Raw genomic sequence first — 27,578 nt, forward strand, 5'->3', positions numbered from 1 at the left:
TCTTTTATTAAAAAAACCCTAAAAAATCACTGACACTAGGAGATGCTTCCAAATGCAAACAGAACAAATGCACCCCCATTTCTCACAGCAAAACATGTACATTTCTGGGAAGGGCACAAGACAGGAACCATGTGATGCTGCAGCTGTTCCTTTACAGGAAAAGAAGGTTCAGAGGCTAACCCAGCTTCCGGGTCTGTGCCTCCAGAACAGCAGCTTTGGGCTCCCTGCACAGCTGCTAGGGAGTGAGACAGCTCTTGGTGAAGGGCTGACAGCTCCTGGCTGGTCTTTGCACAGCACTCTATATAGTCCTGCTTATATTTTTGTTCTTGCACCAGCCGCATCTGCAGAAGGGACACCTGAAAGAGGCAAAAGGCCGAGCTCAGACAAGCCCACGCTCTTAGGACCATCCGTAGCTCCACGGTACCGGCTGTCAGGGAAGACGCACCTTCTAACTACAGCCCTGACAAACTCTTTGTCCTTGTGGAATGGGAAGTAACAGGTTCCCAGAGTCGCCCTGACCTGAACTCGGATTATCAACAATTTGAGTTGCTTGCTGGCATACCACTCACACCTACAGCACTGAGACATGACAGGTATATTAAAGAGAGAGGTTCCTACAGGATTTGGTAACCCAACTCTTTTTCCAGAGAGAGATTTGAGCTACTGACACCTCAGTTGCACATGCTTTTTCCTCAGCATGAGGACTACTGGTTATACAAGGTACTGAAGAGCTGTTCTGTTATGATCTAGTTTAAAAACTTGAAAGCCAACACCGGAAAAGGAAGCAAATTCTCATTTTTCCTAACTTTAGAGCATTTCACAACTGAGCAGAGCATAACTGAGTGAACAATGCCCAGGGGGGAAAATGAGCCTTAAAGGGCTGCTGAGGCCTCGAAACTCCTCCAACTCTACTCTTTCCTGGCAACACGGAGTTGGGCCTGCTGGGCTTTTTGGTGGGAGAGACCCAGCTGCTCTCACCTCCTGTTAGGTCTGCAGTGCAGTGCAGCCACAGCAGCTCTGGCAGGTTGCCCTCAGCCTGCTCTGGAGTGGAGGAGATGCACACGGAAAGGAAGACATCAAAGGCACTTCACAACAAACAATACGCATAGGCTAGGGAACACCACCACTGAAGAGAGGGACAGAGCTGACCTCTCTGAAATAATAAGGGCACCTTTGTGAAACTGGGCCTGGAAGCCCGAAAAACCTTCCCACGCCCTGGTAGGTAACCCAGAGGTATGAGTGGGAGAAGTGGCCATCTGGGAGCATCTCCCAGGAAGTGGGAGGTCGAATTCCAGTTCCGCTGTTGCCCAGACCCAGAGGAGTGCCTTAACGAGACACCTGGGGACTATTCTTTGAGCAGAGCACCTGCATTTTCCTGCTGAACTGCGGAAGCAGGTCCACAGCGCAGGCACACACAACAGCCACAAGGGGAAGGGGGTTCAGTGAGTTACCTGTAGCAACGGACCTTCAGGCACGGAGGCTTCCTGGTGAAAACATCCTTAAGATGTAACTTGATGGCTTCAGCAGTATTCTCGGCTCACTTGCCAGAGCTAAGCGTCATGTACTTCACTCACGTGCATTTTGCCCTGAACGCCTGTGAAGATTCACCTCCTCAGGGAGACCAGGGTGTACCAGACCCATAAAAGTACACGGAAGAGAAGTCTGGCGACTGCTGCTACTGCCGATACCACTGTCAAAGGATGCAACAGGGTTCAGTAGCTGGAATGTACGCTCTTACACTGATAAAACAAATGTCCGTACAGTGCTTAGGTCTCTGACTCAGTCCGATATCGGGATCATGATTAGCGCAGCATAGCAATACAACACTAACGCTTGCCTGAAGGCTATAAGCTCTGGCACTGCCTCACATCCCTGGAGGCGAGGCAGGAGGACTAACAGTACCTCCGCTCACCAAGGCAAGGGGTTTGCCAGATGTTTGGTCTATACCAAGGGGTGGAGTGTGACGGTTCACTCAACTCCTGCTCACATTTTGGCTAACCCAGCTCATGCTAAGGCCTGATGTATGCTGGGAGCAGCGCCATTAGGTTGAAGCGAGAGCACCAGGTAGGCAGCACAGGTGGCCAGAAAGAGCTAAAGGGCCATGATGCAGCCATCATCACCTGCAGCTGGCTGTCTCCTGCAGCCATCGTCTTTGCCTGGCAGTATTGTCAGAATCTGCTGGCTTTTGGAAATGGTATAGACCAGACTTCCAAGCTGGAAGGTATAAAACATCAGCTTACCTGTGGGATAATAGCTGGAGGTGACTTAGAGATTAAACTTATATTCACACTTTTAGGTAAGGTAAGGTACAGCATTGAAGAAGATTCCCGGGTGGAATGCGGCTGACATGCAAGGCCATTCCATGGAAGTTCCCTAGGCCTGTAATCTTAGACGTCGGTGACGCCAGGGGAGCTTGGTGTACTGACTCTAAGAAGGTACTGTTCGGAGGGTGGAGCGGTGTGGAGACGCCGTGGCCAGGCTCTGCGATTAAATGGGAACTCAAAGGTACTGTGTGTGACCAGTAAGCTGCACATTTGCTATCCTGGGCCAACAGTCTGTCATGTTTCTGACAAAATGCTGTCCTTTGATGAACTTTGCTCATTATAACATCATTATAATACCAAAACACACCTACATGCCAAAAGCTACCCGCTTCCAAGGTGCGACCACCCCTCACTGAGCTTGCGCTTTGAATTTTTCCTAGCCTATACCTTTAAAAGCGAAGCGAGAAAACTTTACACCAATCCTAAACAAAGATGTATGACTAGAGTCACTCAAGCTCCACCCAAAAGGTAAACGATAGTATAAAATGGCTTAAGAGAAAGCGAATGTTAGGGAAGACACCATCGCGTACCACTCTGACCTCTGGGATCAGTCGGCGAGCTGAGCCTCTCTTCCCCCCCGTCGGGACGCCTTTGGGTAAGATTCGAACACTTGGTTATTCCAAGTGCCTCCCCGGGAAACTTAGAAATCTCTCTAGAGTTGCCTTATCATCTTTAACGCGTTTATAGCCGGCCGTGTCACTCATACTCTTGGTATTTGCACGTGCTTTGCAGACAGTAAATTTATCACCGGTAATCCAAAGGATCTGTGTATCTGTTGCTCTAATAAACCGCACTCTTTATTAATGTGGCCGTGATAGTTCATGCAACACGACTAGACTGGGGGTGCAGCGCGTTTAAATTAACGCTGTCGCCTTTACTCTGATGAATGGCTGCATATGCAGTCCTTAGAAAATAACCGTTGACCAAGTCTGAGACTAGGACTGGACTTAGCCGCACCTAGACTCCTCTCTGAGAAGGAGTTTAGAAAGCAAGGGGGTCCTGTCTGAACCTCGTGACTCAACGGGAGGGTTCCCCCCGCCTCAGCCACTCCTCAGACTCCTACACGACAGTAACTCTTAATGCAACATTACCCAAAAAGCCTTTGAAGCGGATCCAACAGCAGCTGGACTGCTGAGGCTTTTGTGCTTCCCAGAGTGATACAGGGGACACCCGCACCGTGACGGAGGAGGAAGGATGAGCACTCTCACCAGGCAACTAATTTTTTTTTTTTTTTTTTTTTTTTTTTTTGCTCATAAGTGCACGAATTAAGTGTTAGAGGTTGTAAGTTATGAAACGTCATGACCGGAGTGGTGAATAAGTGAATTCACGTAATAGACTAGTCTGGGCAAAGGGGACTGAGCCCCGTTTGTCCCGTTTGTTTGTTGTGTTTCTTCATGAGCTCAGGAAATAAAGCTTAATTTGCAGAGTACGCTGTCCTGTAAATTTGAAGTTTTCTCTCCCATACCGGTTTTTCTCTAACTGCTTGCAGTCTGTCCCGTTCATGCTGCAAAACGGGGAGAAAAAGATTCAGTAATTCCATCTAGGTATGTTTGCTTTTCGTACTCGACTGGAACTCCTGCTGCAGTGGCAGTCAAGGGCTGAAGTCTGAGCTTTTACTAGAAAGCTCTAGCTGTTCAGTTGCCTTCCCCGTGCGATGGACCTTTCCTACTGTCGCTGGGGTCCCCCCCTTCTCGCCCCAGTGTCCCCATACCCCCCCACCCGACGCTGTGGTGTCAGGGACCGTTTCCGCCCGCTCCTCCTCTCCCAGATTCCACAGGGAGCGGTTTTTGCCCCCAACCTTCTGCGGGGCCGTTAACGGTCTCTGAGCAGAACTCGCTGGAGCAAACGGCTGCCGGGCAGCCTCTCCGCCGCGGCAGCACCGCAGCCCGGCGCGGCACCGTCAGCGAGGAGCGAGAAGGGACCCGCTGCCACAGAGCGGCCCCGAGCGAGCCCGGCTCTCCCCGCCCCGCGCAGTGAGGCGCAGCACCGGCAAGCGGTGCTGGTGCGGAAGCTATAGGCAAAAGTGAGAAGCGAGGGCGCCTGCCCGGGGGGAGCTGCCCAGGGACGGGGCGCAGTGGCGGGGCGCCCGGGCCGCCCGCGCCGCGCTGAGGGGGGACTCGGCGGCGGCGATCTCGGGGGGCGAACGCGGGGCCCTCCCTGGGCGCCGAGCCCTGCCGCCGTCCCCCTCCCGCGCCCCTCTCTCGGTCGCTCTTTTCCGTGCTTAAACCGAGATGCCGGGCTTGCAAACGCCTTTGTTTGGCCGCAGGAGCGGGGGGCTGTCCCAGAGGCAGGAGTCGAGCCGGTGGGGGGGTTCGGGCGGCCCCGGGCAGAGGCAGGCAGCTCTGGCCGGGTGCTCCCGGGGCGCCGGAGCGCTGGCAGCGGGGAGGGTGCCAGGCCTGGGCGGAGGGTCGGGGCAGGCCGTGCCGTGCCCTGCCCGGCCCCGTGCCCGACGGTGGTCGCGGCACTGCTGTAAGGTCGTCCTGCTTTTCTTGCCGTGCTTGTCTTCTGCAGAGGCACAGAAATCCGCATTCTGCAGTGGCTGAGCAGGCCTGTGGTCAGGACTGACTTGACTTGCTAAATACTCAAAAGCAATTCTGAAAGCTCGTTTCTCTGACTTCAGGGACCCACTGGACTTTGAGCCCGTTGGCAATACTGATTTGGGGTACGTGGTGGCCATAGGCCGGGCATGGCTGTCTCGGTCTGTCTGATCATTCTGCTTGCCATCGCTGTCTTAGGATGAGCAGATAGCACTACGTGTGAAAGAAACCCTGTCTCACTTTCTTTCATATTAGATAAAGTGAAGCTTCCCTATATCGTAACGACGTCTTGTTGACTGTATCGGCACCACTGTGAAATGTGCTGGGCTTGGGCTCTTTGCTTGCGTCCCTACCGATAGCTGCCGCAGCACTCCTAGTTGAACAGAGTGAAGACGTAGTGTTCGGATCCCCTCTACTGGTCCCAGTACCACATGAAATTGAAATGCTGCTGTCACAGCACCTTACCCAGGCAATGTCACCACAGCAAATACATCACTATGAGCTGATTCGCTTAACAGCAGCAAACATAAGAATTAAGTGATGTAATACACTGAACCCTGCTGCTCTGCTCCCCGCACCTGGGGAAAAAACTCCACGTCACGATTGTGTGGTACCAACCCGTGAAGCTGAACAGGCTCAAAAATAGTTAATGGATGGGCCATTTCCAGATCCCAGTCCTGAACTATGTATAGACGGGTCCTCACATGATCTGAACAGGAACTGGGTTACAGGCTATTCAGGAACTACTGAAAATAAAGTAGTGGAGGCTTCACCACTCAGTCTGTAGCAGGGGGCTCGGGCTGGGCACCGAAAGGCACGCAGAGGGCTCCGGGCCGCACCAAACGGCACATCTAGAGCTCTGGGACGCACCAGAAGGCAAACGGAGGGCCCTAGGAAGCACAAAAAAGAGAAGAGGGAGGTGCCTTGGGAGGCACCGAAAGGCCGTTTGGTGGCCCCTCGGTTGCCCCAAAAGGCCCACGCCGGTCCCTAGGGGACATGGAAAGGCAAACAGAGACGCCTTGAGGAGGCAAGAGGAGAAGAGGAGTCCTCCGGGAAAGATGAAAAGCTGAAGGCCGATCCCTTGGCGGGACACCGAAAGGCCCACCGAGGGCCCTGGCTGGGATCCCAAAGGCCCATCAGGAGGTCCTGAGGGCGGCAAGAGAATAAATGCACAGAACAAGGCGCAGCCTTCAACAGCACCAACATATGGGACTCGCATAAGGCTTTAGAGAGTATAGCTTTACAGAGCTGGACCAGCCCCTCAGCCTGGCTGCAAAGCTTTCTAAACAAGCCAAAACCGCTGGCTACTTTTCTCTTCCCTACTTAAGGTGCCCCGTAAAACTGGGTCTTAGCCTGACCGAGGCTGTAGGAGGGAGGAAGACGAAGGAAAACATTGCAGGGAAAATGCCCAGACACAGTATGGCCTGGCATTGAACAAATGTAGGCACGAGCAAGCCCTTGGGAGCAAACTCTTTATTCTCTGCCTGGGGAGCTGCCCGGGGAGTCTGTGGCCCTGGAGCCGCACACCTCCTCAGGACACGCTCCGCAAGGCTCCCAGCTACCGCCCTCTTTAATGACTCGGGCTGCATGGGCTCCTGCAGGAAAAGCTTTAAACGCACTGGTCTGCGCCGGGCTCCTGCCTGGGTGGGGGGCTTTGGACCCGCTGGAGGCATGGGCTGTCTTGGAAACTGCGGGCCCGTGGAGGCGAGGGTGCCTGCGGTGCTCCCTGGCCTGAGTATACGCAGAGTTTCCCACGTGGGCACTGAAGACCTTGCTGTGGCTCCAGAGGTATAATCCTGGGACTTCTGAAGGCCTTCTGTTGGCCGGCGGGCATCTTGCTCAGCGCCTCGGAGGAGAGATGGGAGGAGAGTACGTGAGCTCTCCTCTTTGAATTGTCCTGCTTCCTCTGAAGGCGTGACTATTGCAGGGAGGCTGAGAGATGGCAAGACCTTCCTTGGTTGAAGCTCCTCTGATTTTTGCTTGGACTTCCTTTCTTCCTCTAACTTCTTCTTCGTGGTTTCCAGAACTTCAAGGACAATGGTTCTGGCATACCCAATCAATTCTGCATCCAGCTGCTGAACTCTGGAGATGGCTTTTGGATGCTCTCCTTGGCAAGCTCACGACTCACTCGTGAGACATCAGCAGCGTTTTGCAGTGCTTGCAACACGGGCAACTTTGCTCTCTCGCTTGCTTCTGGGATCGGCTGTTGCGATGCTCTGGGTGATCTTTGTCCTTCTGTTACGCCCTGAAGCTTCAGGATCTCCGAAAACTGACAGTGAAAGTCCTGTTGAAACCGAGAAGCTACAAAGGATGACAAGGTGGAGCTCACACTCTCAACAGCCTCTTGGGTCATTTTGTCAACAGAAGACTGCGAAGATGCTCTGTTGGAAGCTGCTAGTTCCGCCTCCCTCCATCTCTCTTCTCTGGATTTGCCTGCTCGGGTGGCTCTTCCAGCAATGAGCTCTGATAGCTTCTGCCTGGCTGCCCGCCCTGGCTCAGCTGCATCAGACATGCTGGATACCAAATGCTCCCCAAAGCTCTCCAAGACGGTCGCCACAAGCTCTCGAGCCACCAGTCTAATTTCGTCCCGGCGATCCACAGGAGAAGTGTCCAAAGGCTCTCCCCCTCTGGCACTGGCAAACAACCTTCTGCTGACCTCATGGGGAGCCCTCCTTAAGACGTGGACGGACTGATCCAGCGCCTTCACCCGCTCCAGCACGTCCTGGACCACGGTCTCAGCCATCTCTTTAAGCTCCGGGTCTTCTGCCAGCGTAGCCCGCAGCAGCGTAGGCTGTCTGCTGTTAGGCGCTTCTTCTGCAGCACGCTTGGGAGACTGAAATGAGGAGCAGTTGATGAGTGAATGTGTTCCTTCACCTCCGTTTGCTTTCCTTTTCCTCCTCACAAGACCCCTGCCCAGACGAGTCCCTAGCAGTCAAGCTTGAAAAACTCTGCTTTCTCTGTAGGCCACCTGGCGCACAAGGTTTCTCATCTCCCGCGGCCAGGAGCCAAGTGGCGTGGGCACCTCTCAGAATCAAGCGGGTGCCATTTTGCTTAGAGCAAAGGGCGCCGTAGCTCCCCTGGACCTCAGCACGGTGAACCAGGTGCCACGGGCCCTGAACTGGAAGCTAGTGGCTGCCTGGGTACCGCTGATCGTGGCCGGAGGACAGGCCCCAGGGCACAGCGGGCCCCTGCAGGGGCTGGTACTTCCAATGGGCTCGTTGGCTCCAGCCGCGGGAGGCACTGGGCAGGATCGAATAGCGGAGGGAAAGCCGTGGAAGGTACTGCACCAGGCTCTTGGCTCCAGTCTCTTCTGCCACAGGTCCCAGCCGCTCTCAGGGCACTGCTGCCCTGCATCGGGGTGGCCCGTTTGCCCCTTTTCAAGGCCAAACGCCAAGAACAGTTGTTTTGAGAGCAGAAAAGGAAACGATCCTTTTTCGCCAGCCCAAGGAAATGTCCTCGGGACAGGAGGCAGTCTGAAAGTCCACCACGGGCTGCCAGCCTCATGCAAAGTGGGGAGGAAGTCACGAGTCAAGAACAGAGACAGGCGGCAGCCTGAAACTGTCCTCTCCCGTCACTTGCTCTTTTGCAGCCTGGCAGCCTGACTGCCACGGCAGAAGGAGCTTAACCCTTCACCCTGGCATAGATACCACCCCACACTGTCCGGAAACCCCTCCCGAGAGGCTGTTGCAGGGGATGGAGCCGGGCAATGTGTAACAGGTCTCCCCCTAAAGAGAACTGGGCAACAGCAGGCTCTCTGCTAAGCTAGCTGAAGACTTCCTTGAAGAGAAAGTGAACCCATGAATGGCCAAGCACCAGCACTCTCAGGTTCAGGGACGCTGCAGCTTTGGTGCAGAAGTCTTTGGATGAAAACCAGAGTTTTTCAACCAGACACGAAAGCAGCACCATGGACCGTGCGGCCATTTAGTGCAGCTCACAGGTCCGTGCTAAACGTGCGAGTCTGTGCGCAGAAGTGGCCACTGAGAGTGCCCGGGCACACTTTTGCGTCAGTAAGGGCTAGTGCCTGGTGTCCGAGAGACACAGGAAGGAAAGTGCCCGCTTCTTGGTCTCTGACAGCCACCCTCAAACGAGGACACGTCGCACACCAGCCAGGCACCACCTCCTCAGCAACCAAGTGTGACGGTGTGCTCTCCCCCCCCACCCCCACCCGACCTTTGTCTCCCATAACCCTGCTCAAGCAATAACCACCAGTGGCGGTCGTAATGGATGCGTCTGGTCGTGATGGCTGCATCTGGCTCAAAGTGGCTTCGGGAGACAGATAGCAACACAATAGCCAAGAGCTATTGTGCGATGCGCCCACCTAACCACAGTGAAGAAACTAAAATCTGTGGTCGGTATGCAAATATGACTGTGAGGCAATCATCTTACCCCCATAAATAGTGAGCAGCCCAAGAGCCCTTTGAGCTCTCCTGCACGGCAGCAGGCTGCACGCCAGGATCTCCCCTTGAGTAGGGACGCCTCTCAAGGTTACTCCTCGAGGCTGAGAGATTCCTTGCCGCAACAGGTCCTCGGTAAGTGACTAATAGCATGCTAAGCTTTGAAAGCTTAGCTAAGTGATATAAAGGATTGATTGCGCATATATAATCCTTTAGACATAAACCGCTGGCCAAGTCTGGGACTAGGATTGGACCTAGCCACACCTAGACTCCCCTCTGAGAAGGAGTTTAGAAAGCAAGGGGGTCCTTCTGAATCTCATGACTCACGGGAGGGTCTCCCTGACAGTTTCGTCCTGTCCTCTGTGCAGTAAATAATCAAGTGTACCCTGCCATCGAATATTGTTAAACCACTGTTGCATTTACCATTGAACCTTGTTAACTCACTGTTTTATATCAATATTTTTGCTTCTCTCTTACGAGTGAAGTGCATCGCTCCATCCGCGACACCAAGCACCGCTCGCAAGCCCCGAGCGGCTGGGCGTTGGTACCCTGGCCTCTCCTGAGGCCAGGGTGCCAACAAGCTGCCACACAGCAGAGGCAGCCCCCAGCATCCACCCAGCTCCTACTCACCGGCCTCCCTTTGAGAGCGGACTTTTCAGAGCTGCTCTGGCTGCCTGGCTGTCTCCTCTTTCCCAGCTGCTGCTGATGTTGGCACTCGGCCTGCTGGAGGAGGCGTTGCGCTTTTTCAAGAGCCTCCAGTCTTTCAATCCGCTTCTTGATCACAGTGAGATGCCTGTTAAGAGAAAGGAAAGCAGCTGAGAAGGAGCCGCTCTGTCCATCTTGCCCAGGCCATTTTCCGCTCCACCACTCCCGTCATCCCGCTCCGGGTTGCTTTGCTCCAGTAGTCCCCGCAGCAGCTTCCAGCTGCCTGTCCAAGGCTCCAAACACAGACTGCGCCAACGTGTTCGCAGCTGGCACCGGCTCCTTCCGCCGCTGGGCTTTGTTTGTTTACTGGAACACGAGGCTCCCAGGACCTCTCTGAGGAGCCACGGGCCCCCTTCAAGAGCAAGCGTTACTTGGCCTTTTCTTACCTCTGCCTCCTCTTCCTCTCTCCACCTGGCAAACTCTTTCTTTGCTCCTGCAGTAGCCACTTTCGCAGGCGAGAAACATCAGTCCCTCCCGGCAGTTCGGAGGCATCCTCTAACTTGGCCAGGTCTTGCCGAAGCTTTTTCTGAAAGGTGACACCGGGTTGTGGCTTGCTGTTGCCTGGACAAGCGCTCACGCCCCTGAGTGCTGAGGCATCCCGCGGGCCCAGGACAGCGCTCTGCTTCAGCCACACGAGGAGGGCAGAAGAGAAATGCTTCTCTCGGGACTCTGCGTGCTTGCACGTGACTTTCCTGCCCATGCCAACCCCTGCACCCTGCGCTAGCGCAGCTCGCAGCCCAGTAGTCCTCTCCCTGCCACAGCGCCCGGCCCAGCAGCACAGCCCTCACCTCTTCTGCATTGACCACCGCCCCTCCCCGAGATGCCGCAAGTAAAGCCCCGGCCTTCGGCACCGTGCCACTGACCGGTGTCCACCAACGCTCCACTTTGCCTACCTCCTCTCGCATGAACATTTTCTCTGCCTCCAGCTTGCGCGTGGTCAGATACTGCCTGTAGTCATTGAACTCCTTCAGAGTGCAAACCACCTATGGAGAGACGAGGGGAGAAGTCCCCCAAGAACTGTCAAGCCAGCTACATAGACTGCCTTCCCCAAAACAGCCCAAGCCCAGCGGGAGGGGAGCTGCTCCTCTGCACACCCTCCCCTCCCCGGTGGCAGCGCCCCTGGCTCCCCGCCTGCCAGGGCTGAGCACTGCTCCTCACCCCGGCACCAGGCCTCGCACCGGCTGCCTCCTCAACACTCAGGCAGCGCGGGGCAGCCTGAGAAGAGCAGGACTGGGAATTGCCAGAGGGACGCTGGCACTACTTCTGCTCCCAGGGAAACCAGCCCCACAGCCCTGTGCCCTCCGCCAGCAACAGGCGGCTGTGGCAAGCGCTCTGGGAACCCCGCTTGATGAGGGCTGTTTTTATCAGCCCGACATGCAAACCTACTTTGCTGTCACTGGTGATGTAACCCTCTCTCTTCAGCCTCTGCAGGTTGTCCTTGCGTTTGTGGTAGGCCCGCAGATGCGGGTCATGCAGGCTGTTGTATTCTGTGCTCAGTAGGCGGCAGCACGGATCTCCCAGATTGAAATAACCAGAGGGCTGGAGAAGCTGAGAGAGAGACATTCCAGAGTATGAAGGGGGTAGGAGAGAGCAGAAAAGAGGTGCCAAGCAGTACTTGTGAAAAGGTAAAGGTAGTTTGAAGACTAACACTCTTCTCCATCCTTCTGAAGGCACAGAGAACACCACAGCCAGGCTGCAGGGCCAGGCTGGGCTGGGCTGGGCTGGGCTGGGCTGGGCTGGGCTGGGCTGGGGGAGAGAAGACAAACCCCACCAGCAAAGTAGGCATCTTAGGCCACTGGGAAGAACTGCAGACCTTGCCACAACAGAAATGAGCCTTCAGAGTGAAAAGTTCAAGCCCGGCAGTTCAAACGCAGCAAACGGATAATGCACTGAAAACAGTCTCCTCCAGGTTAGGCAGGCCCAAGGGGGGTGTCAACCTACTCTGCCTCCAGGCACTCTCTGCCTTGCGAAAAATACACCACAAGCTGGAGCAGAAGGAGGACACTGCGTGCATTCCCCAAGCAGAGAAGCCCGAGCTTTTCAAGTACGCCAACAAGGCAAGCAGGAGAAGGTTGGACTCCCCCTCAGGAGTGCCCCGGAGCCTGGCTCAACATTGCTGGATGAGTGGGAAGGGCACATTGCCCCGGCACGCGGACACACTGCCGCCTGCTGCAGGCAGGGGCCCTGCCGCACGCTTGCACGGTGCCAGAAACCAGTCCAGAAAACTGACAAGTCCTCCTTTTTGTCTCCGCACCAGAGAGCCAGGAGCTTTCCTCTACTCCCCAGCGCTGCCACATTGAAGGGCTGCAGCGCCCACTGTAGAGCAGGTGGCCACAGGGACTTCTCTGAATGACAGGGACCCCGTAAAAGAAGAGAGCTTTTCTACCCCTTTCCACTTCCTTTACCTTTTCCCCCAGCTGTGTCCTGCAGAAGACAGGCTTGGAGCCGGGCAGCAGAGGGATCTTGACCCCAAGTGGGAGGTCCAGCAGCCCAGTACCTCCTTCTGCCAGTGGCTGTCTCCTGTTCCCGAGCTAGAAAGAGGGAGACACTCATGGGCACTCAGGCACTCTCTCCATAAGCCTCCTGCACGGCAGTTGCTAGAAAGGCTCCTGGAAGACTCCAACCAAAGGGACCGCCAAGAGCGGCCCAGTCAAAAGCTGCTCTCTGCTTCCTCGCCCCCGTCCCCACAACTCCTATCCCTTCCTCATCCCACGTCCGTGTCCTTTCACAGCAACCCCTCCCACCTGCTTAGCCGTAAGCCAGGCTGGGCAGAGAGGCAGGACTCCTGCAAACTCTCCCCGGCCCGACCACCTTTGGATCCCTCCCAGCTCCCCCGGCACGTCCCGAGGCCCCAGAGCAGCCCTGCGTGTCCCAGGCTCCCGGGCTGCGCCCTCTCCATCGCCCCGTTGCTCACCTCTCCCCTCTTCCCCACAGTGCTCGGCAGTGCATCTACGTTTTGGACACGAGCAGTGAGACGGTGCTTCATGTCTCCTTCCAAGAGCTCTCCTGGAGCTGTGACCCTGTGCTGGCACCCACAGACCCACTCGCTCCAGAGGCAGGCAGCTGCAGCCACCGCGGCCAGCCGCCCAGCGAGCAGCTATATAGAGCGATCACACGTTGTTGCATCATCACGTTGCTGCACCACCGCACTGTTGCGTCGTCACGTTGCCGCGCCACCACATTGTCGTATCGTCACGTTGCCGTGCCACCGCACTGGTGCATCATCGTGTTGCCACCCCGCCACCCGGCTGCTGCCCTGCCACCCCGGGGCCCACCTGGACGCCCGTCTGGACACGCACGTGGGCCACGTGCTCTCGCTGACCCTGCTTTGAGCAGGAGGCCTCGACTAGGTGCTGACCTGCTGCCCCTTCTTCCTCCTTGTACCTCTTTTTCCCAGCTTTGGCCTTCAGATGGCAGGGCTGGAGCTGGGCCGCCCGTGGGCTGCTGCTGCACTGGCTTTTGCAGACCGTTTTTAGACCATTGCCCTGTCACAGGCAAAGCAGCCTCCACTCAGGAAATTGCACTGACTTGGCCCCCAGACCCAAGCTGCCAGTTCTGCTCCGTACCTCCCCAGCTTTCAGCTGTAGAGGACAGGGTGGGAGGCCACTCCAGCCAGTCTTGAGGGGAAAAGAGGATAAAAGGAGTTCCCTGGGCATACAGCAAGGCAGAGGGAGGGCTCTGCCTCCCTGCCGACTATTTGACTTGTCTTCTTGAGGGACCGAAGGCCTCCCTTCCCTGGGGGATGCTGCGTGTCAGAGGGTCAAGGACTGAGCCTGCACCACAGCAGGGTAGTGAGAGGGGACTGATCCCTGTTCCGATCCCCTCCCTCTCAATCCCGTTCAGAGAGGGGATCGATCCCCTCCCTCTCAATCCCGTTAGAGAGGGGATTGCTCCCACGGCTCCCCTTTGGGTGAGCCCTGGAACAGGCTGCTTGCACCTGCTCACGTACACGATTCTGGGCCTCCGCAATATACCCGTCTCCCACCTCCGGGCAGACGAGACCCAAACGACATGTGGCAGAGCGGTCCCCAGGGGGAGACACCACTGTCTATCCCAGGAGCGGCGAGAACAAGTATTCGTGCAGAGCTTCTTGGTCTAAGGAGAAAGAGCCCTGGACTGACTCAGCAGATCCGAGAGCTGGAAACAAGCTGGAACAAGAGAGGTTCAGACTGGATTTAAGGAGGAAATAAACCTGAACCGTGATGGCAATCATGCAGTAGAACAGGTTGCTCAGAGAGGTTGTGCAGAGTCCACCCTTGACAGTTTGGAAGACCCCGCTGGGTAGAGCCTTGAGCAACCTGGACTGATCCCATAGCTGACCACAGCTGCTCGGAGCTGAAGATTGGGCTAGAGGCCTCCTGGGGTCCCTGCCAGCCTGAATCATCCTGTGATCCTGTGATTATTGGATTGGAAATTCATACACATCTCCTCCCTGAGTAAACTGCAAGCTCTTTCATCGTTTCACTGCTGAAGGCAAGAGTAATTGTGGGAATATTAATCTGGAGTTTAGAAGTCTGTCTTACCCGAAGAAGAACTTTGGAAAGTCTTGTACCCAACGTATGAAAGAGGAGGGAGAGAGAACTAACAGGCAGGAAGCTGTTACATTGAGAGTAGCTGAACCGTTTGGAAACGTTCTGTGATTTCTGGAAGCTTGTTTTACTTTCTCGGTGATGAATGTTTCAGCTACATCAGTGACAGAGAGTGATGCAGTTCTAGTCAGGAAATTCCAGCATTCTTTAGGTGTAAACAGAAAGCTGTTGGAAATCTTTCCAACTGCCATATCTGGGACATGCCCCTGTAGTCGGCACTGGTGAGGCCGCACCTCAAATACTGTGGGCAGTTTGGGGCCCCTCACTACAAGAAAGACATGTGGGTGCTGGAGCGTGTCCCACGAAGAGCAACGAAGCTGGTGAAGGGTCTAGAGAACGAGACTTATGAGGAGCAGCTGAGGGAACTGGGGTTTTGTTTAGCCTGGAGAAAAGGAGGCTGAGGGAGACCTTCTCGCTCTCTACAGCTACCTGAAAGGAGCTTGTATCGAGGTGGGTGTCGGTCTCTTTTCCCAAGCAACAAGTAATAGGATGAGAGGAAATGGCCTCCTGTTAGGTTTGCAGTGCAGTGCACAGTGCAGCCACAGCACTTTGCTGTTCTGGGGAAACCAGCTCAGGTCAGAGTTTTTCCTCTGTTTTCAAAGCGACATGTGCTTTGCTAAGGGCTGTGTTCCACATGGGAACGCAACCCCCAACCTCAAGCTAGGAATATGAAAATATTCTTTTGTGGCGAGTGAACTCAAATACAGAAGCAATTCCTAAAGGAGTTTTAGGGCTTATGGAGCCTGCTACATTTGAATTACAATACCCAAGTCTGTCAACATCAAGCCAACCCAGATAAAAGTGGGACCCTAGTCTGCTAAGCATCTAGAGCAGACTAGATGTGAAACTCGGGCAGCCAGCTCCGGAAGGGGAATGCGCAGTGCTGAATTAGGAGCCGGTAGCGCACACGGAAAGGAAGACATCAAAGGCACTTCACAACAAACAATACGCATAGGCTAGGGAACACCACCACTGAAGAGAGGGACAGAGCTGACCTCTCTGAAATAATAAGGGCACCTTTGTGAAACTGGGCCTGGAAGCCCGAAAAACCTTCCCACGCCCTGGTAGGTAACCCAGAGGTATGAGTGGGAGAAGTGGCCATCTGGGAGCATCTCCCAGGAAGTGGGAGGTCGAATTCCAGTTCCGCTGTTGCCCAGACCCAGAGGAGTGCCTTAACGAGACACCTGGGGACTATTCTTTGAGCAGAGCACCTGCATTTTCCTGCTGAACTGCGGAAGCAGGTCCACAGCGCAGGCACACACAACAGCCACAAGGGGAAGGGGGTTCAGTGAGTTACCTGTAGCAACGGACCTTCAGGCACGGAGGCTTCCTGGTGAAAACATCCTTAAGATGTAACTTGATGGCTTCAGCAGTATTCTCGGCTCACTTGCCAGAGCTAAGCGTCATGTACTTCACTCACGTAAATCTTACGTGCATTTTGCCCTGAACGCCTGTGAAGATTCACCTCCTCAGGGAGACCAGGGTGTACCAGACCCATAAAAGTACACGGAAGAGAAGTCTGGCGACTGCTGCTACTGCCGATACCACTGTCAAAGGATGCAACAGGGTTCAGTAGCTGGAATGTACGCTCTTACACTGATAAAACAAATGTCCGTACAGTGCTTAGGTCTCTGACTCAGTCCGATATCGGGATCATGATTAGCGCAGCATAGCAATACAACACTAACGCTTGCCTGAAGGCTATAAGCTCTGGCACTGCCTCACATCCCTGGAGCTCTGATATGACACAAGCTCCACTGTCAATGGAGTCAAGGGAAAAAGGAAACAGTCAACAAGATGAGTAAGACTCAAGGGGAACATCCTTAGAATATTCTCTATTTTCAGGCAAGTTCCAGTTTTCTGAACTTCCTCCAATCCCTCTCCCACCCTGCCTGACCTTTAGGCAAGTTAGAGACTAGACCTAGGTGAATGATGTTGTTAGGCCGTGGCCAACAGGTGTGTCCGACACTGCCCGGTGTACTTGCTTCCTGACAGCCAAACCAAACTCGGGCTGTAGCATCGTGCAACGTTGTGCCCATCAGTACAGCCACAGCAGCTTTTGATGAGAGCTTTCCTACTCCTCACCTGGTTCTGTAATTCAGCTGATCGACGACTGCAGCGAGTGTGAGACTCCTGCTGTGAAGAACACGCAAGAATTTATTTTTGCTCTCCAGTTTCGCCAGGGCCATGGTCTATATGTGACTATGATTAGGTCTATACTGAGGAGCTGCTGCCTCTGGGATTTGCCATCATTCCTCTGTATGGCCAGAGCCTCCTCCCACCAAGTAAGATTCTGTTCTCACCTGGCTAGAAGCAGGCATCTTGTGCTGGTCAGAGAGAGAAAATCCACATGCATCTGGCGGCGACCAACCACTATAATAACTCTTTAGTCTCCTCTGTTCACGTTCCACCTGCACGTTGGACAGGAGAAAGAGTCACAGAAACCTGCCACCAAATACGGGCCTCTGGACATCATGGCAAGGAGATGTCTGCTTAGAGACCGTTAATTGCACCAGAGAACATTGGGGGCAAAAAGCACTCTGTGTAGACTATGGAAGGGAAAGAGCAAGAGGAAACACTTCCTGACACAAGAGAGTCAAATATGTGTGTATAGGGACACTGGGGCAAGAAGGGTGGTACCGGAGTGAATGTGCATTTGTGAAGGCAATGGGGTGCCAGGAGAGAGAGAAAATACAAACGTGTGTATCCACAGGGGAAAGTGGGAGAGGGAAGGAAACAAGCAGAGGACTCCAAAGTGCTGTCTGTGGAACCGTGTTGCATTCCAGACGACCATGAGACTGTGCAGAGGCAGTGAATGCCTGTTTTACCTACTCAGGAGTCCTCCTGAGCTCAGCATTGAGTTGCTTCAGCTCAGTCTTCTCATGTTCTAGCCTTGCAACTGCTCGCTGCAGATGTTCCAGCCGCTGCAACAGGAGTCTCTTCTCTGAGAGCCATGATAGTTCCTCCCCTTCTGCAATAGCCTGCTGGGTGAGGCTATTATGTGGAGATTATGTGAGCTGGTGCCACATAAAGGTTAGAAGGGCCAGAATCAACACATCGGGGAGAGTGACCGGACTCAGGAATGGACAGCGCTAAGTCCCTTCTTCTCCTCCTGGTCCACAGGCCCAAACAACACACTCTCTTCCTAGGGGTCCTCCTCCAGATCACCTTGGAGAAATCCACACAAATTTGCCTTCATGCTTTTTGGACTACAGCACAAGTACATCCTGAACGCGCAATGAAGCCTTTAACCTGATGAGGCAATGGTATGAATTCCATTATTTTTAATACACTGGAAAAGCTGTACCTCAGAAATCTGAATCTCTGAAAGCATCCTCTAAGCACCATCAGTGTAGCTACGGTTCAGCCATCGTTACAAAATTCAACTAAGTTTAGTACATTAGTTTGGTCAACTGTGCCCTTTCCTTTCCCTGCCAAATCCTAATCACGACATGTTGGCTAAGCTTGCCTAGATAGGAGGGAACCAATTACCCATCCCCAACTTTTGGACTTGACTTAATTTTAACAGCAAGCTCCATAGTTCTTTCGGTAGTTCTGGGCTTGACAGAAAACATTCTAGCAGGTGAATGGTCTCTGTCTGGAGCTACACAGACAGGCAAGCCTGCTGGCTGCACTCATAGCTTCTTTGGCCAAGCAGGTCATGTATTTATGGGAATATATATTCTCATATCTTTATGGGAAACATCTTCAGAAGCCTTTGTAGACATTTTAGTTGACTGATGATCGGTCACAGTGCCTATCTGATGATGCAACCGGTCCGTGCCCCTCTCTGGAACCATACCCTGCAGGATGGCTCTTTCTTCCCTCAGGGTCCCATTGGCCATTTCACTCTTGGTAAGGGCAAGAGTCAGTGCTTGTGCCTTCTCCTTCCATTCGATTTCTCCGCTTTCAGTCTGCTTCAAAATAGCAATCACACGCTCCAATTCTTCCGCCTTTGCTTTCCTCTCATCTTCCAGTTGTTGGGTTAGTTTCTTCTGCCTTTGCAAGAGACGGTCTCTCTCCTAGAGAACTTTCCTCTTCTCTGCTTCCTCTTCCTCCCATTTTTGGAGTGTCTGGATTTGTTTCTGTAGGCTGTCCCCTTCATCTTTCCATCACAAAACTGATGTTAATTGTCTCAGGAGTTCACTCTGCCTCCTCAGCTCTTGTTCTCTCCCTGTCAGAGTCTTCTCTAAATACCTGACTCTGTCTCTCCAGTACTTGATCTCTTCATCCTCCTTTGTCAGAGTCTGCTGAACATGCTGGAGATCTTCCCGAAGACCTCTGATTTCCTCTTCTAGCTCTTTTTGCTCACCTTGAGCCTTGGTCTCTCGTTCCCTCTCATGCAAGGCTTCTTCCAGGAGCTCCTCTTGCTCTCTCTGGTGACTACCCTCTTCAGTCTTCTTGGTTAGCCTAAAGCTGGAGATTCCACAAAGTCTTCAGTTCTTCTTGGTGCTGGAGTTTTTGCATAAGGGTTTCATTGTCTTCATCTCTCTTCCTCACCACTTCTTCAAGCAGATTCACTTGCTTCTGGCATGATGTTAGTGCTACTTTCATGCTTTCTTCATTAAGCTGGAACATGTTCTTTTGCTCTGTCTGCCTGAGGAACTCCAAACGGTTCTTCACTGTTTGGCTCATTTCGTCTAGATCCTGCTCTAGACTCTTGGCCTGCTTGCCTTCTAACTCCTTCTGCTCTCAGAGGTCCTGGACCTGCTCTTGCAAAGACACTATCTCTTGATCTCTAGCTTCTAGAGAAGATTTAGCATACTCTAGTTTTTGCAGTATAGCTTTAGTCTGCATCGCTGCCTCCTCCTTTTGCTGTTGAAGCTTCGAGATAGCCTCCTCCAGAGCCTCTATATTTTTTTATCTCTCTTTCAGAGTCAGTTTTGTTGCTTGAAGATTTGTTTGCTCAGCTTCACGCCTTTCCTCCTTTTCTTTGTGTGCTTCATATTGCTTTCTGAGGGATACAATTTCTTGCTCTTGTTCCTTTAATGCCACTTGGAGATGCTGCAGAATTGCCTTCTGCTGTTCAGAGTCTTGTTCTTGTTTTCGGAAGGTCTCAATCAGTTTCTTCTGAGATTCAATCATGACATCCTTTTCTTTCAGGATTGCTTTAGTATATTCTAAGTCTCTGTGTAAGACATTCATCTGTTCTTCTGGTTTTTCCTCATAGTTCCGTGTTTGTTGCTTTTGGATGTCCATAAGTCTGCCCTTTTCTTTTAAGGTTTCTAAGGTCTGCTTCAGTTGGTCACAGACAGTCCTTAACTGCATTCCCATGACTTCTTCAGATTCTTGGATTTGCTTTTGTTGTGACTCAAGCTCTTGGTCTTTTTCAGAAAAAGAAAGTGTCATCTTTTCTATCTTTTACCACGAAGCTCTTGCAGGTGCCCCTCTTGCTGTTCCTTGTACTGCTGCAAGGGTCTTAACTGATCCTTTTGAGAATCACACTCACTCTCTCTTAAGAACTGCCCTCAGGTGTTCAAGGCTTGTGTGCAGAGATTTCACCTGTTCTCTATCCTTTTCCAGTTCTTGGATCTGCTGAGTCAAAGACATAAGTTCTAAGTTTTCCTCCTTCAAGTTTCCTTTCATATGATCAAGATCCACAAGCAGATTTCTCACTTGAGATGTGCCGTGTTATTCTAGAATCATTATTTTCCCCTCCTGGAATTTGACCTCCTGGTCTCTCTCCTCCGGCTCTTTGCTCACCTTGCTGACAGCAGTCCTCTGCATTTATTACTGCTTCTCCAGCTCCTGTATCTGTTCCTCCTGGGATCTGACCTCCCGGTCTCTCTCTTCCAGGTCTTTGTTCATTTTGCTTACAGCAATCCTTTGTTTTCCTTGCTGCTTCTCCAGGTCCCATATCTGTTCTTGCTGGGATTCCATCTTCTGGTTTTTCTCTGTTATGTCCTTAATAACCTGATTGAGAGTACTTTTATGCATTTCTTTCTGGTTTTCCAGCATTCTCATCTGTTCCTGGTATAACTTAATTTCTCCCTCCCTCTCTGACAGGATGGCATATGAGACTTTCATATGAGTGAGATTCTCCTGCAAAGCTTTTCCCTCTGCTGCCTCTTTCTGGAGCATTTGGATTTTCTCCCACTGCGTTTCCACTTCCTCATTCTTAATTTTTAAGATAGACAATGTAGTTTGAAGTTTTTGTTCAAGGCAGTGATTCATTGCTGTATTTGCTCGGGTTTCAGAGGCTGTGACTGATTCCTGAAGAAGTTTCATCTCCCATACCAGTTTTTCTTTAATTGCTTGCAATCTGTCCTGTTCATGCTGCAAAAACAGCAAGAAAAAGATGCAGTAATTCCATCTATATATGTTTGCTTTTCGTAGTAGATTTGAACTCCTGCTTCAGTGGCAGTCAAGGGCTGCCCCCTCTCTCCCTGCCTCTCGGGATGCTGTAGACCTTTCCTGTGCCACCCTTTAGGTTGTGCCTTTCCCAGCTTACTCAGCCAGTCCGATCTTCCTTTTTGCCCTTCTCTGAACCTCTTCTTGCTGTAGTGTGTTCTTTTGTGGAGGAGCTGCCAGAACTGCAGCCAGGATTTGAACTCCAGACTAAGCATGATTTAGGCAGTGGCATGATGATGTTCTCTCTATTAGGAAGGAAGGGAAGAGAGAACAACCCCAGCATTTGATTTCCCATTTTTGTGGTTGTTTCGGTGTTTTTTGGACCTCTACTGTCTAGGGTTTTCATGGTACCATCCTCTAGAACCCCACTATCGCCTCTTGAAGGAGTAACGGTCAGATCACAGTCTGTCCTTCTGTGTTTGAAATCAGGACTAGTTTTCCCCTTGCAGGCATACATATTTATCTGGATCAGCATTTTTATTTCTCAAATTTCTCTACTTTTTCCCCCACTGTCTGCTCTCAGATGGGCAATGTTGAAGAGCTTTCTATTGTTAGCAAACTTTGTCTTCTCACCCCCTTTTCCAGATCCAGACATTGAGAAATCTAAATATGGATTTGGACACAAATAATTGCCCAAACCATGCAATGTAAATAGAGACACGTTTGAAAATTACTTTGACTAAAGCTTCAAGGGCAGAAATCTTTGGAAGTGAGGAAAATAAGCATCCTGAATCATAACTGAGTTTTATATGACTACTCTCTCAGCTTATGTCCAATTGCCAACGGCCTGTTCCTTCTACCTACCCTACTAGTCAGACTCACCTGCCCATTCTCTTGCTGCTCTTCCACCTTCTGCCTGAGCTGCTCTAGCTGCTGCCAGGCTTCTGTTAGCTCTCCCTGAGTTTGCAGTAGTGTCTCTGATAAAGCATTCTTCTCATGCTCCTTTTCTAGCAGGACCTGCACAGAAATAAAGAGAAGAGGGGTTTAAACTTCCCATACAAAATTCGTGTGACAAGACTCAAAGACTGATGGGCTCACATGTTCTCAAAGCACTATGCTGCTGGTCTCCTAGGTCATTATCTGCCCACCTGGAGGCACAGATTCCTAGGTGAGATTGGCAGTATAAACATGGTCCATCTGTGACTGAATCTTCAATAACTCTTAGTCATGTAAGGATCAATAAGGAGCCCAGAAGAGTAAAAAAACCACACAAATTCTCCTTTCACAGTCTTTACCTCTTGCTTGGCATTTTCGACTCTGGTTCGTTCCTCCTCTTGTTGAGCTTGCATGGTAGCAACTTTCTGCTTCATATCAAACAGCTTCTTCTCGTGCTCCCCTTCGGTCTCTGCCTTCTCCTTTTCCCATTGCTCCAGCATCCTCTGCAGCTCTGAATGGTGCCCTTCCCGCTTGCTTGCCTGATGAGGGGAGGAAAAGACTTCAAGATGGAGTCCCAGCCAAGCTCCTCAAAGAAATGTGAAGCTTCATCCCTCCCACAACTCCCCACCTCAACAGGGCACAGTAGTGGCTTTGTGCCTCCATAAATCATGTCCTATCAAGGAACTTAAAAGGAGGGTCAGCAGGTGGAAGAAAAGGAGATGTTACCTTCCCCTCTCTGATGGCTGCCTGTTTCCTAGCACCTCTCTGCTCAGGATTTCTCTCTATTCTCAGAGGCTCTAGGTTCAAAGCTCACCTCCCTTTTCATCAATGAAAAGCTGCAGATGGACTGCAGGGTGAGGAAGAGACCAGCACCCTGATCCTGATGCCCTAGCCACAAGACAGGCCACGAACTGAAGTACCAGGATCAAGGGGCCTGTTCCAAATGCTTCAAGCCCAAAGGTAATACCTCTGTCAACCGTGAAAGGGCAGAAAGGAAGGAACAAAGTTTCTGTGACTGCAGTTGGCAGCAATGTTAGGAGTCTACTTCATGGTAGACGGGAGTCTGGTAAGATCCTACCCCTTTGCTGCCATGCTTTGGGTGGGGACCACCCAACCCTCTGTTGACCTCGTCTTAGGCCCACACTGAATCTGTGCCTGTATTTACCGTCCCAGCACAGTCCTGTGGGTCTTCACGTGCCTTCAAGTACGAGCCATCGGCTCTGCTGCCTGGCCTAGGAACATGTGGCCTATGACAGATGATTGCTGCCATTTCATACACTCAGGCTATTATTCTTCTAAAGCCAGCCCACAAAGCTTGCTTGAAGAATTCAGAGGCATATTGTTTCCTACCAGGTCTTGCAGCAGCTTGTTTATTTCCACTTCAGTTTGCCGAAGTCTGAGGGTATTGTCATACTGCCGTTCTGTCTGCAAGAGCTGTTGCGCCATGTTTTCCCATTCCTGCCTCATTAGAGATCTCTCTGCTTCCAGCTCACATTGAAGGCACTTCACTTCCCCTGCAAACACAACAAATAGCAAGATTCAGAGTCTACACAAATAGTGGTTCTGAGTTACTGACCTTAAGCCATTTGAATTTCAGTGTAGCAGGGATCTGCCTCCAGCTCCTTCGCTCCTCAGAAGAACTGCGGACAGAGAGCTGTTTTTATACCACCTTGCCTAGGCAGGGGGATCATCAGAAACAAAGCACATGAGGCTCTCACCTCGTATCACCTCCTTGGACTGTGTGACTGTGCAAAGTTGGATTTCAAGCTGACTCCTGGCGATCTCCAGCTGAGATAAGTGCTGCTGAGCCTCAAACAGGCTGGATTCCAGGGTCTCCTTCGCTGACCTGCAAGTTGTGAATATGGAGAGAAATTAGTTTCCTGCTCCTGACACCCACAGGGAGTTATTCCAGTAAGGAGTTGTTCAAGATCCCTACACCTGAGTACGGAAAATGGGTTGCATGGAAACTTGTATACAGAAAATTTATTTCTACCATTTAAAATAGCAACGCAGGCCCCTCCAAGGGAATGCCCCGGCTTTCCTTATGACCTAGCCTAACACAGGAAGGCCAGCCAAATTTGATCTCAGTAGCCACATCTTAAATCGCTGTTGTCTGATCTATGACGTGCAGGTAGCTGTGCCCACAAAGCCTGTGCCAGCAAGCAAAAGCCCAGCCTCTGCTCACAGCCCGTATCTCATCAGCACTTCCAAGTTGCTCTGCAGGGGGACAGAGTAAGAGTATTTCCCTGGCTGACTTGTGACTTTTTAATGCTGTTCCTAGTGCAGGTATAGGTAGGTCATTTTCCAGACTCCCTACGTTTCAAAGGGACTAAAGAAAGACAGCAGATGATACAGCAAAATCTCATGCTTGTAGCAGCATTTGTAAGAAATCAGAAGTAGATTTTATCTGAACAAGCCCTGCCTGAAAGGAGAGACAGGTATCCTTCAGTTTAAACTGTTGGAAGTTCAAGAGAAAAACTTGCTACCTTTATTTCAGTGCTGCTAACTAAGTGGGCAGGAGCCAAATGACTCGTCGCTCTTGAAAAGGGAAGTTGTAGTACCGCAGAGGCAAATTGTTGCATCCGTAGACTTCAACCAACTGCTGCTGCGTATGACACACAGGCTTCTGGAACCAGGAGCTGCAGTTACCTCCCTGACCCAGCACAGCGTCCGGTGTGCCAGGTGCCTACAATACACAGCACTGCCTCACTAGTGCAGGGATGCAATCAGGATATTGAATTGATATTACCCTTGAATCCTTCAAGGTAAAGGGGCACCTGAGTGGTACAGCAATAAAACCCACAACAGAAGGACTTCCCTACTTCGATGGACAATGGAGGATGTATCTTCAAGATGGAGAACAAGCACATATTTCTAATTATGCCAGAGACTGGCAGTCCAAAGTAAATATGTTAAAAAAAAAAAAAAGGAGCTGAACATTTAATAATTTAATAACAGACCAACAGCTGACCAAACATAATTCAGCTGGATCAAATAAGAGAAGCTGGAGCTCAGAAGAAGCAAGCAGCTCTCAAGAAACACACTGAGTCAAATTGCTGTTCATCAGCCTTGCTAACACCATACTCTGGAGTGGTAAAGTGTAAAAGTCAAGAAGCTTGACAAACAATCTCTAAAACATCATTTGTACAGCTCTGCAAGTTCAGGAGTCTTCTAAAAAACACCTAAGAGGAGGACAAACATCTCGGCACTTTTTTTCTTTTTGTTTTCTTTTTTCTTTTTTTTTTTTTTTTTTTTTTTGGAAAAGCAGAACTTGTCCAAAGCAGAACCAAAACCAGAGAGAAACTTCAGGTTTCAGTAAATGTCTGCATGTTTTAATTATTACTCAATTCAGAGCCAAGTTGGATTGCTTTGGCCTTCACACAGGAATGTGCAAGGGGCCATAAACATGAGCCCAAGGCTCAGGAGAGCTTTGCTAGCTTTAGCTGTCAGAAAAATAACATTCAAATCATGGTATACTGTTGGTTTGTTTTTTTTTTCTTGAGATTCTTCCATTTTCTGTCCATGGAAGGTGAAAACAACTGAAAAGCACACAGGATGCAATAAATCCTCGTGTAACCATTACCACCTTTATAATTACAGACATTAAGTAATGTCCTGCCTAGGGTCTCCTCCCTGCCTTTACCTGGCCTCTGCCAGCTGCTCTGAAAGGCCTTGTCTGTCCCACTCCATGGCTGCCAGTTGCACCTCCAGGGCAGCCTTCTCATGCGCCAGCAGTTCCTTCTCTTTGGACGCCTCGGCCAGTGCGTGCCCTTGGCGAGAGGACTCCTGGTGCAACTGCTCCAGGCCACTGCTAGCCAACTCTTGCTGGTGGGAAACCTGAAAGCGGGACAAAATGCAGTTAGAGTCCTTTTTCTGGAGTTCTCTGCAGAGCCAGACAGTGCCACTACTGAATCAGCTAGAGGAGAAAGAGCTCCTGTGCTGTGGGCTGAAAGTTTAAGAGCATCTGCTGTATACTGCACTCATACCCTGGGCTGCCCAAAGGCACTGGCACTGTTAACTTGCAAGGGATGTGTAAGGCCCTGCTGGGTTGCCTGGGACCAGACAGCTCCTTCACGACAAACGTACATAGCCCAGACTATGTGTTTTCATGCAAAAACACTGCATTTTCCAGAACTGCCACCTTGCCAACTAAAATTCTATCAGAATCTAGTCCAGTGCTGGAAATTTTCAGGGAAGGTTGAGCAAAAACAACTTGGCTCGCTGAAGAAAGTGAAAATAGACATGGAAAAAAAAAACCATCAAAGTGTCACCTACTTCAGTGCGTAAAGCGGTTGGATGCAATGAGGTGATGCTTGGCAGGGAAACAGCCCTTGTGGTGAGCAGTGTCATTTAGTGATTGACGAAAGCCTGGCTGATGCACTCAAAGAGATGGTAGACTGTTTGCACGGTACTTCATGTCAACAACACTGTCGTGTAGGAGTCTGAGGAGTGGCTGAGGCGGGGGGAACCCTCCCGTTGAGTCACGAGGTTCAGACAGGACCCCCTTGCTTTCTAAACTCCTTCTCAGAGAGGAGTCTAGGTGCGGCTAAGTCCAGTCCTAGTCTCAGACTTGGTCAACGGTTATTTTCTAAGGACTGCATATGCAGCCATTCATCAGAGTAAAGGCGACAGCGTTAATTTAAACGCGCTGCACCCCCAGTCTAGTCGTGTTGCATGAACTATCACGGCCACATTAATAAAGAGTGCGGTTTATTAGAGCAACAGATACACAGATCCTTTGGATTACCGGTGATAAATTTACTGTCTGCAAAGCACGTGCAAATACCAAGAGTATGAGTGACACGGCCGGCTATAAACGCGTTAAAGATGATAAGGCAACTCTAGAGAGATTTCTAAGTTTCCCGGGGAGGCACTTGGAATAACCAAGTGTTCGAATCTTACCCAAAGGCGTCCCGACGGGGGGGAAGAGAGGCTCAGCTCGCCGACTGATCCCAGAGGTCAGAGTGGTACGCGATGGTGTCTTCCCTAACATTCGCTTTCTCTTAAGCCATTTTATACTATCGTTTACCTTTTGGGTGGAGCTTGAGTGACTCTAGTCATACATCTTTGTTTAGGATTGGTGTAAAGTTTTCTCGCTTCGCTTTTAAAGGTATAGGCTAGGAAAAATTCAAAGCGCAAGCTCAGTGAGGGGTGGTCGCACCTTGGAAGCGGGTAGCTTTTGGCATGTAGGTGTGTTTTGGTATTATAATGATGTTATAATGAGCAAAGTTCATCAAAGGACAGCATTTTGTCAGAAACATGACAGACTGTTGGCCCAGGATAGCAAATGTGCAGCTTACTGGTCACACACAGTACCTTTGAGTTCCCATTTAATCGCAGAGCCTGGCCACGGCGTCTCCACACCGCTCCACCCTCCGAACAGTACCTTCTTAGAGTCAGTACACCAAGCTCCCCTGGCGTCACCAACGTCTAAGATTACAGGCCTAGGGAACTTCCATGGAATGGCCTTGCATGTCAGCCGCATTCCACCCGGGAATCTTCTTCAATGCTGTACCTTACCTTACCTAAAAGTGTGAATATAAGTTTAATCTCTAAGTCACCTCCAGCTATTATCCCACAGGTAAGCTGATGTTTTATACCTTCCAGCTTGGAAGTCTGGTCTATACCATTTCCAAAAGCCAGCAGATTCTGACAATACTGCCAGGCAAAGACGATGGCTGCAGGAGACAGCCAGCTGCAGGTGATGATGGCTGCATCATGGCCCTTTAGCTCTTTCTGGCCACCTGTGCTGCCTACCTGGTGCTCTCGCTTCAACCTAATGGCGCTGCTCCCAGCATACAT

The 27,578-nt window shown here is 51.4% G+C and overlaps 1 pseudogene; it reads right to left on the minus strand.

Moving 5' to 3' along the window:
• Nucleotides 1-175: 175 nt before the first annotated feature.
• LOC140659668 (uncharacterized) lies at nucleotides 176-27,578 on the minus strand (annotated as a pseudogene).

Source organism: Ciconia boyciana, chromosome 14 (assembly GCF_034638445.1).
Source record: "Ciconia boyciana chromosome 14, ASM3463844v1, whole genome shotgun sequence".
Classification (NCBI taxonomy): domain Eukaryota; kingdom Metazoa; phylum Chordata; class Aves; order Ciconiiformes; family Ciconiidae; genus Ciconia; species Ciconia boyciana.